A 10519-nucleotide genomic window follows, 5' to 3' on the forward strand; every position below is an offset into this window, starting at 1 on the left:
GTGGAGCCCTTCATTAAGTGTATAAATAGAAGGTGGAGTGGAGGACATAGAAACATCCAATGTGCAACACACAACAAGAAAGGGAGTTCGATAAAGGAGAGAGATCTTGGTTGCAACAAGGAGGAAGGAACAACGACGACAAGAGACTGTTATAGGGCTATTTTAGGGGTCTTTTGGAGGGCCGAGTTTGTTGTAAGGGAGGTGGAGGTAGCTCCCTACTGCCCGAGGCAAGCAAAGGTTGTTTTAGCATGCGTGGAGGTATTTTCTTGGGTAATGAAGCCTTGGAGAGGTAACAGAGTTTGTAGGTGGGCCGCAGGCCCTACCTCACCATTTGAGGCAATGTTAGGTTGTTTGGGGGCTAGTTATGCCCAGAAATAGCAGTCAGGTGGATGAGCACTTCTACAAAGGTGGATCGCAATAAAGGAAGGTTGTTTTGGTGACTGTTTAGGGGCTATTACAGCAATCAAAGATGCCCTAACTAGTCATAGTCATAACAACAGTAGTGCAGACTTGTAACAACAGTTTTGATGTGAGTTGGATCCGTGTTTTTGGGTCAGTTTGGATCAAATTGTTGGGCAGCCTGTGGGAGCCAGTTTGGAGGTTTGATTCAGTGATCGAAAGCCTTCATCGATGCAAATCTTGCAGTGTAGTATTGGGTGCCATTCACCTGGTGGAGGGCAGTGCGTTGGCTACCCAAAGTAGCCCTAGACGAGCTATCTTGAAGTGACAAAGAGGAGCTGAAAGTTGGGTGAAGGTTGGTGCCAAAGTGCAACGCCTTGATGGAAAAAGGTGACTACTAGCTTGGCAGATTGGAGCTCAGGAATTAGGCCTACCCAGAGAGAAGATTGGATCAACCCGTGTACATGCTACAGAAGTGACTTGCAACAGTGTTAGGTGGCAACCCTCCTGGAGTCTCGATGTGTTGTCCTTTGAAGGACTAAGGGGAAACTAGTGAGCAGTACGGAAGCGAAGGACCGGCAAGACAAGATACGACATCGAGTCTACGTAGCATGTTTTTCATTGTATCTTGTATACCATAGACTATTGTATTATTCAAATTTGGTTTAATATAACGAAGATTGGGGTTGTACATTATTGTACAATTTTGTTAAAAATTGTGTATACTTGTGCATATGTGATTTACTGCTTTATATTTTCCGCTGTGCAAAGTAGTTCTTGTTGAGATTCTTGGTTTGGTAGCGTCATAGATTTTAAGATTCTAACCTAGACCCAAGATCATGGAAATTCAACACTTCTTTGACCTTGGAGGCCCATTTAACCTCTTTGGAGGGACCTTGGGAGGATTAATTTTCACCTTAGAGAGATTCATGGAGCATCTACTCATGCTAGAGATCCTTGGGAGGCTAGATTGGGCATCATTCACCTTTATTTGGATGAGAGGACCCCACTTTGGGGCTTTACTTTATCTTATTCATTGCACATGTGGCTTGACCACTGTTATTTTAATGTTGTGATAGGTTAGTTAATTTATTTCGTTCTTAGACTAGATATAAGGAATGACATGAGAAATTATTATTTCATCATAAATCAAGTTTAGAAGATCATCTATATAAAGAGATTCACCTCTTCATTTGAACTCATGGTTGGATACTTATGAGATCTCTCTTTTTTGAATCCTAATGGATATGTCTTTCTTGGAGCAATTATGGTGTTAAAGGTTCTTTCTTTGTGGTGAATGTTTTCTGTTAGTTTTTGTAGCATCAGATGTGTTCTAGCTATGAAATTTGGTGGAGAGGTTAGAATACATGAGATCTCCAAAACCCAAAAACCGTTTATGGAAATTCCGCCTAGAAGTGTCTCAATTAGATTATTAACCATTTTTTAAATATCTCAAAAACCGTTTATGGAAATTCTGCCTAGAAGTGTCTCAATTAGATTATTAACCATTTTTTAAATATCTCATAAGTCTAAACTTAGGGAATATGGTTAATTAATCAGTATTAATTGAGATAAGGTGAAAACCATCTAGAAACTCACATGGATCGATTGAGAGATGATCCTGGCCATTGATTAAGTTTTAATCTTGGTCGTTGGTGCTCCAAAAGTGGATTATAAGAAAAGATCGATGTGGTGATGGAGAAGACGCTTAAGCAATTCAATTTCCTTGGCAGATCGATTTCCAGAGTAGCAACAGTTAGTTGTCGGAGAAGCCAAAAGTCGAAGCAGTGAGTGAAGAGTAGGGAGAGTGATCTGAAGGAAGTTTTCCAAATCCAAAGAGGTAGCAACAAGAGGGATGAGTTATTCCCAGTGAGGTAGGGCAAAGGACTGTGCAGTTGCTTCAAAGAGGGCAGTTCGATTTGCTAGAAAGAAATTTGTTCTCAGTTCCAATTGTTGGGCAGAGGTTCCAGAGGGCTGGAGAGGCGATTTCCTCAGCAGCAAAAGGCAGAAGAACTTCATTAGATACTAGTTGGAGGCTTGACGGCATAGAGATTGCGCAGTGCAACGCAGAGGGTTCAATAGGTTGGGTTTTTTGTAGGCAAGTTGTGTCGTTATTGCTTGTGGAGGAAGGGTAATCCCCTTTAATAATTTTTCCTAGATTTTCTTGTTGTGGATTGCCAGTTTCAAGCATCCAGATTGTACTCACATTTTCACTACTGCATAGTAATAAAAACCCTCACTGCTGCACAGGTTTTCCCAAGTTGAGTTTTTTCGGGGAAATTTGTCCAAAAATAATTGTCTCATATTTTATGTGTGTGCAAGCATTTCTAAGTTTCTAGCCCTTTATCTTTTTCCGTGGAATTTTATTTGTGAATATTGCAGTGTGTTTATTTCGATGTTGTCATAACAATAAACTAAATAATTAATTTATCAATTAGGAGAAATAATACCAGTTGCTGCAATAGGATTTCAGTAGTGAAATTTTCACATTTTCAATCCTCGAAGCTTTTCCTACTTGATTCTATTTGGTGCATGAAGATTAATAGTAAAATTTCTCAAGTCTTCTACAAGATTTACAAATCGATCCATTGAGGGGTATCGTTTTGCCATGTAGAAGGAAGAAGCTTAGGGTGTTTCGTCATTCTTCCTTTATTGATTTCATGAGTAGTAGTACTTGATATCATGCTTTGTTTTTCCTTATGGTTCCTTAGTTGAAGTATTAAGTAATCTTATCAAGTCATAATTTATTTGGAGGGTGAAGGTTGTCTTACATTAAAGTCCTTTCTTCTAGACCTTGAAATTGAAGTTCATTTTTTATCTATTTAGACAACCAATTACATGGTCTCTTTAATCCCTCACTCTAATCTTTGAAGGAAATAAGTCAACTCCCAGGAGGGTATTCTAATTTCTTCTTAACTTCATTTTCCATTTTGATTCACCTTGACTTCATTGCCCCATTTGGATTTGGAAATGATCTTAATGTCCTTCCATCACCTATTATAAAAAAACCCTAAAAAACTCCAAATCTTGTTTTATCAAGTCTACTCTCAACTTCACATTGTACTTCATTGATTGCTCTTGGTAATCCTAATATGGAATACCCTCCTTGAGCCAAAAGAGAGGTAGCCTAAAAAAGTAGAGGATAGGTTGTTGGGATGACAATTTTAACTTTTGACCCTCCTAGAGGTTTCCCCCAGGTTGTACCTTGTGAATTAGGGACTTTATCATCATGTACAATTTAGGAGGTAACTAGTATAGGATCATTTGGTTGCTACATGGAGGTTTGTGCTTGATTGTAGTATGCTTGGGTTGAGAAGCATTCATGAAGGTGTGGTGGTCATAAAGGAGTGCATAACCTAAGAGGCAACATTGGTGCATTAAATACCTCATGAGGACAGAATTGGACCTTGTCTTCTAGAGTGCTCACCTTGGGACCCTTGTCTGATGGATGCGCTTCCCTTGGAAGTTAACATGTCACTTTAGAGTTGGCGGACTACACATGTGACCTATCTTTTAATTAGCTAGTTTTCTTAATATGGCTACTTATGGACCTTGTACACTTTACTATTGCTGACCTCCATAGACTATTCTATATATAAAAGGACAAGAGAGTATTTTCATTCATTCACAATCACATCGATCTTGTCTTATAAGATATGAAATCTTAACCAAACTTGTATCTTTTATATGTATCTCTTCTTTATTGTAATTCACACTCATTAAGTGCGCTAAGATTCTAATGTTAATACAAGGAAAGTATTAGGATTAAGGCTTGCCTTACCAGAACAACCAAGGTTTGAGATAAGATCATTTCATTAAAGTCCACTAAAGTAGGTCAATGGCACTACTATGTACAATGATGTTTATATAAAGTGGGAGTGCCAAGATGGCTCCTATGATAAAACAAAATATAGAAAGTATAGATCGAAGCTAAAGCCTAGAAAACCAAACTCCAAAATCATAAAATTTCTTTGAGAGAAACCATAGATAAGAAAAGGAAGCACTTTTTCTTGTGCTTTTGATGATAGAAAAAAACTAGAGTTGGTGACACTGGAAACCCTACAACTACTTGGACTGCTAGATGTGTAGGAGAAAGTGGAAGACTATATTGTTTTCTCTTGCACACATGTGTGATGCAAGTGTAGGTGCCAAAGAGGTCCTGTCGATGTGCATGTTGGCTAGTTGTGGAGCTTTGACGGAGTGACCAGCATTGGTTGGGTGTAACTCCTAGCTACAACTCAAAGTTTATGCTTATAGTTTGATAGATGATGGGATGATAGCTTGTTGTGGTTGCCCTGGCTAAAATTTGGAGAGCATCAAAGAGTCCTAGCTTGTGATAACCTTGAAAGACTATCTTGTATCAGCATATGATAAATTGATGGAGCTTGGTATGCATTAATAACTTCATTATATATAAACTATGCTTTACTATCCAAACTTTGTGCACTTGTAAAATCTGATTTTCAACATATAATCCCATGGTGTGTGAGTAGTTTCTAGCAATGTTTGGTATGATAAACTTATTATGAACAAATAACTAATTTGGTTAAGTGATTTGACAATCATACACAAACTAAGTGGACAGATTTATGGCATTAATAAATCTGTTATGGCATTAATAAATCTGATATATCTGTAATAAAGTAATTTTTTATTTATTATATGTTGGGATTTATGCCTTAAATGATCAAACTATTGTTCCTTTAAAGTACAATTATTTAGTGCTTATTTTGTGGCACTGCCTTCTGTATTTGGTTGGACAAATGTAAAATAACTATTGTTGTAATTTATATTTCAGATTCAACCTTACAGATAAAAGTTCACAGAAAATAAATCCTCACAAGTTCAAAGTTGAGATGAAATTTTTGCATTTGCATTGAGACTTGCATTTTTTGAAATTTCCACAATAACTCACTAAACTCCAACTCAACTATAAATTGAAAGCTATGTCATACTTTATTGTAGTATCTACTTGTCATTTGCATAATTAAACCTAAACTCCAATTCAACCATAACATAGAAACTATATCACATTTCAAGAAATTAGATTGAGAGAGGTTCAAAGTTGAGATGAAATTTTTTACATTTGCATTTTGAAAGACATTTTTCAAAATTTCCACAATAATTCACTAAACTGCAACTCAACTATAACTTGAAAATTATGTCACACTTTATTGTGTTATCTACTTGCCATTTACATAATTAACCCTAAACTCCAATTTAACCCGAACTTAGAAACTATGTCACATTTCAATATATTATCCACATTTTCATTTACAAAATCAAATATTGGTCATGAAGTGACCATATAATCAATAATAATACATATATAGAGAAAAATAGAATATTATCTCACAAACAAGATAATAATTTAATTAATATCTCCAAAGAAAAAATACTTCAATGAACCATATTTAATATTTTATTTTAACATATATTTATAAAAAATCATAATAAATATTAATACATACAATAAAATCAATAATTTAATACCCCACACATATATAATATATGTTAAGTGAAATTGACCAATCCTCTGGCCACAATGTTAATAAAAATAAGGGGCATACCATACCACAAAATGCTATTAAAAACAAAACAAAATAGAACAAAAAATGCCTAAACCATAGCATATATAACATATACCACCCACTGCCTTAGGAAATTCACAAACATAACATGTAAAACAACCTACAAACCTAACCTCACTGCCGTTCTATTTCTACGTTTTTATATTTCTATTTATATTCAATTTGAATTCGATGAATATAAAGATGGAGACGTCAAGCTAATTTTGGCAAAAACAAAATGGCAGAATGGACAGCAGAATGTATCCGTACCTGCATCGAGACAAACGCTGAGGTTGAGGTTGTACCAGTTAAGCGAAGGATGCGATACCTGCAGTCTACTGACAAAACGGAGATGGAAATTGAGATTGAACGCATGGTTCATCTTCTCTGATTCTCCGTGTCATCTCCTGTTTCCTCTGTAACCTGCCAACCAACCAAACACGGCCTAGAAAGATAAAGAGTGAGGCCTTTCCTATGTGAGACAGCTGGAAAGGCTGTAATATAAGCTTGAAAGGCTTTCAGAGGTTAATTCTATGCAAAACAAGCCCGTGGCCGGAGGCAGTCATTGTTCATTTCAATCAATTCCCAGATAAGCAAACGACCAACAAAGACATTAAAAGCAAAGGGTGTGTACAGAGCGAGCTTTACATTGAATAGCTCTCTACTATCAGAGTTGAAACCCTGCAATTTCCCTGACATAGAATTAATAAAAATTGTTAAGCCCTATGTACTGTATGCATATCAATTGAAGCCATTTTGTGCGAGGTTGCATCCCATCTATAATTATCTATTAGTCGAAAATCTATATAAATATTAGTTCTATAGAATCAAATTAAACATGGAAAAAAATCAAAATCATACTTGCTCCTCCACTCAGGCTGACCGTGATTATGCTTAAAAACCAAAAGCATACTTGCTCCTCCACTCCGGTTGACCGTGATTATGCTGAAAAGAAATCCAAAATTGTGGGTTTCATCTTTCTTATCTTCTGCTTTCTGCTTCGTATCCGCAAGTTTCTAGCGTACTTTGGTATGAAAATTTACTATGAAATTTTGTTAAACGATTTGACAATCATATTCAGATAAGTCGGCAGATTTCTGGCATTAATTAATTGTTGGGATTTATATTCTAAATGTTAAAAATAATATTTTCTTGAAGTACAATGCTGAAGTGCTTATTTTCTTGCACTGCCTCCTTCTTTATTTGATTGAATAAAAGTAAAATAACATGACTACATAATATTGTAATTTATATTTCAGATTTAATTTTATATGTAAAAGTTTTTGATGAAATTTTTACATTTGTATTAAATAAAAGTGAAATAACATGATTACATAATATTGTGATTTATATTTCAGATTTAATCTTATTTGTAAAAGTTTTGATGAAATTTTTACATTTGTATTAAAAGGTATTTTTAGAAATTTTCATAAATTTCGATTCTATTATGTTACACTTCATTGTATTATTTATATACTGTTTGCATAATTACAATTAAATTTTAATTCAATTATAAATTGGAAATTATATCACATTTTAAGAAAATAGATAAAAAAATAAGTTTGCATTGAAAAACTTTTTTCAGAATTTCCATAATAAGAATTTCTACAATAATTCACTGAACTATAAATCAACTATAACTTGAAATCTATATCACACTTTATTATATTATCTACTTACCATTTACATAACTAAACCTAAACCAGCGTCAAGGGATAGCTCAAATGGTCGAGTTCCCGTTGGTAAAGCATTTTCCCAGTTTAAGAGGTCACGGGATCAAATCTCCTATCTCCTTGACACCCTCGGAGTTAGGATATTTTTCTATTTATACTCAATTTGTTTTTCATGAATATAAAGATGGACACGTCAAACAAATTTTGGCAAAACAAAATGATGGCGGAATGGGCGGCAGTGTCTCCGTACCTGCATCGAGACGAACAACGAGGTTGAAGCTGTACCAGTGAGGGAAGTGACAGTGAAGGATGTGACGTCGAGGTTGTCCCAACCTGCACTCTACCGACAAAATGGAGATGGAGATTGAGATTGAATGCAATGTTCATCTTCTCTGGTTCTCCGTGCCATCTCCCGTTGTTTCCGCTCTAAACTGCGAACCAAGCAAACATGGCCTCAGACAGATAAAGATTGAGGCCTCTCCTATGTGAGACCGCAGAAAACGCTGTAATCAAGATACTCATCTAAGCTTAAAAGGCTTTCAGAGGATAATTTTATGAAAAACAAACCCGTGGCCGGAGGCAGTCATCGTTCATTTCAATCAAGACCCAGATAACCAAACGGCCCAACAAAGTGCGTGTAGAGAGCAAGCTTTAATTGAATAGTTCTCTTCTATTAGAGTTGATACCCTGCAATTTCCCTCAGATAGAATTAATAAAAATTGTTAAACCCTATGTACTGTATGCAATGTGCATACCAATTGAAGCCATTATGTACGAGGTTGCATCCCATTCTATAAATATCTATGAGCCGAAAATCTATAAAATATTAGGTATATAGAATCAAATTAAACAGGGATTAAAAAAAAAACAAAAGCATACCTGCTCCTCCGCCGCGCTGGACCGTGATTATGCTTAAAAGAAATCCAAAATTATAGGCTTCATCTCTGCTGCTTGTCTTGTGCTTTGCATCCGCAGGAAAAAAACAATGCAAAAAAAATATTGGAAAAAAAAATTACGATAAGAAACATCAAACTACAAGCACATGGACAAAGAAAATGGACTGTAAAAATAACATGCACGGCCATGCGACGGACTAAACAAATAAAAGCCGCAAGAAGACAAACCAACGCAGATTACAGAAGACAAGCTGAGACGAAACTAGTGCGATGTTCGATACTTGAAAATGCTTCATATCAACTTCATTTCTAACGGTCACCAGCTCGCTCCAATTTTCTAGCTTTTTCTGACACCTACTTTTTCTTTATATTTAGAATTTGTTTTTAATCTTCAAATCCACCGCCATTGCCTTGCATCTCAAGCTTTCTTGAAAATTTTGGCGCTATACTAACTCATGAAAAATGGAGGAGGTTTTAAATTATACCCTAAGTTCGGCTGTTTTAATTAGGGCTATCAAAACCTTAAATTTGGTTGAAGCGCAACAATGTAAATTATACCGTAAGTCTGGCTGTTTTAATTAGGTTTATCAAAACTTTAAATTTTAAAATTTCTTTTAAACAGAAAAAAAAATATCATAAAGAAGGAAAGAAAGAAATTATTTTACCGTTTAAGAGGTTAAAAATAGTTTATAGTACAGATTGTTTCTTCATATGCTTGATGTATTTGGCCATTTTCCTGTGAAGTTTCAAAATAAATGCTCTCGACAAAACTCAAATAGATTATCCCAAGAGCTACCTGCCAACGTATTGTCTTTGAAGGTCTCACATTCTAAAATGAAATGTTTTTGTGTTTCCACTTTTCAGAGAGAACAAAAAATGCATACTCTTTCCTCCCACTCTTTTTTGGCATTTTCCAGTGCCCTGTTTCACAACGGTGTTGATGATAATTAGTTCTTAATTGAGCAATAAGAATTTTGGCTCTCCAATAGATAGTAACCTCTATGTATGCTTTTGGTTGATGACAATGAGTGGATTAAACACTTCAATTTGTATTTTTTCTTTCTTCCTAGCTAGGTTTGTGGAACTTTTCCATAACAAAAACTTTAGTATCTTTGCTATTTATGGGACACGCGTTCAAGCAAATACCCCATTTATTAAACCATTCGATATTTTGTTGCATCCAATTATTTTTTCCCTTGCACGATGTCATTAAAAACAACCTTAGGCCATTTACCCTCTTCCATTTGCTCAATTTTTTTAAAATACCTTATGGCTCGCACCATAGCAATTGTTTCAATAGCCACAGTACTCGTTTCACTTAACAAGATAGCATAAGGAACTGCACTTTTAATCTTGAATGAATTTGTTTGTAATCAAACGCTTTTGAATTTTCTCAATTTGTCTCCACTGCATCTCGAATATACTGTTGGCCCATAGTTCACAAACATAGAGAATCACCGGAATCATTAAAAGCCTAAAAGAGTTTGAGCGGTTTTCCAATCCCATAACTCTACCTCTCTACACCTATTTTGACAATCATAAATTGCTTTCCAACCCCCCAAAGTTCTTTTCTTCCTATTAGAATTTTGTTGAAGTCAATCCAAGATATTTGTAATCCGCAACAATGTTGTCTTCACAATCACAACAGAACTTATGTCGGTTATGTTTTCTTTTCTTAGAGAAAACCACTACTTTCGTTTTGCTTATATTGACTTGCATCCCAACACTTTTACAAAAATGCTCAAGGGATAGTAAGTACTCTTGCAAACCAATAGCCGATTTAGCAATCAGAATAAAGTCATCTACATACAAACGAAGCCTTATAACAAACTTGCCCAAATAGATACCATCACCCCCTTGCGAATTGAACCACTCTTCAAGCTTGTCAATATATAAACCAAAAAGGATAGGAGATAGTGGGCAACCTTGCTTGACCCGATATCACTTGTGAAACTTTCAGAAATGCCTACTAAAGTTCATT

General features: G+C 35.5%; 1 long non-coding RNA gene across 1 annotated transcript; it reads right to left on the reverse strand.

Moving 5' to 3' along the window:
• Positions 1 to 7898: 7898 nt before the first annotated feature.
• Positions 7899 to 8847, reverse strand: LOC149194233 (uncharacterized). Its single transcript, XR_016255047.1, has 3 exons — positions 8522 to 8847; positions 8210 to 8329; positions 7899 to 8073 (listed from the first exon to the last, which is right to left on the reverse strand). It is a non-coding gene; the product is annotated as an uncharacterized LOC149194233 (long non-coding RNA).
• Positions 8848 to 10519: the final 1672 nt, after the last annotated feature.

Source organism: Pinus tabuliformis, chromosome 2_2 (genome assembly GCF_031772625.1).
Source record: "Pinus tabuliformis cultivar Carrire ecotype Pingquan chromosome 2_2, CPIR1, whole genome shotgun sequence".
Classification (NCBI taxonomy): Eukaryota; Viridiplantae; Streptophyta; class Pinopsida; order Pinales; family Pinaceae; genus Pinus; species Pinus tabuliformis.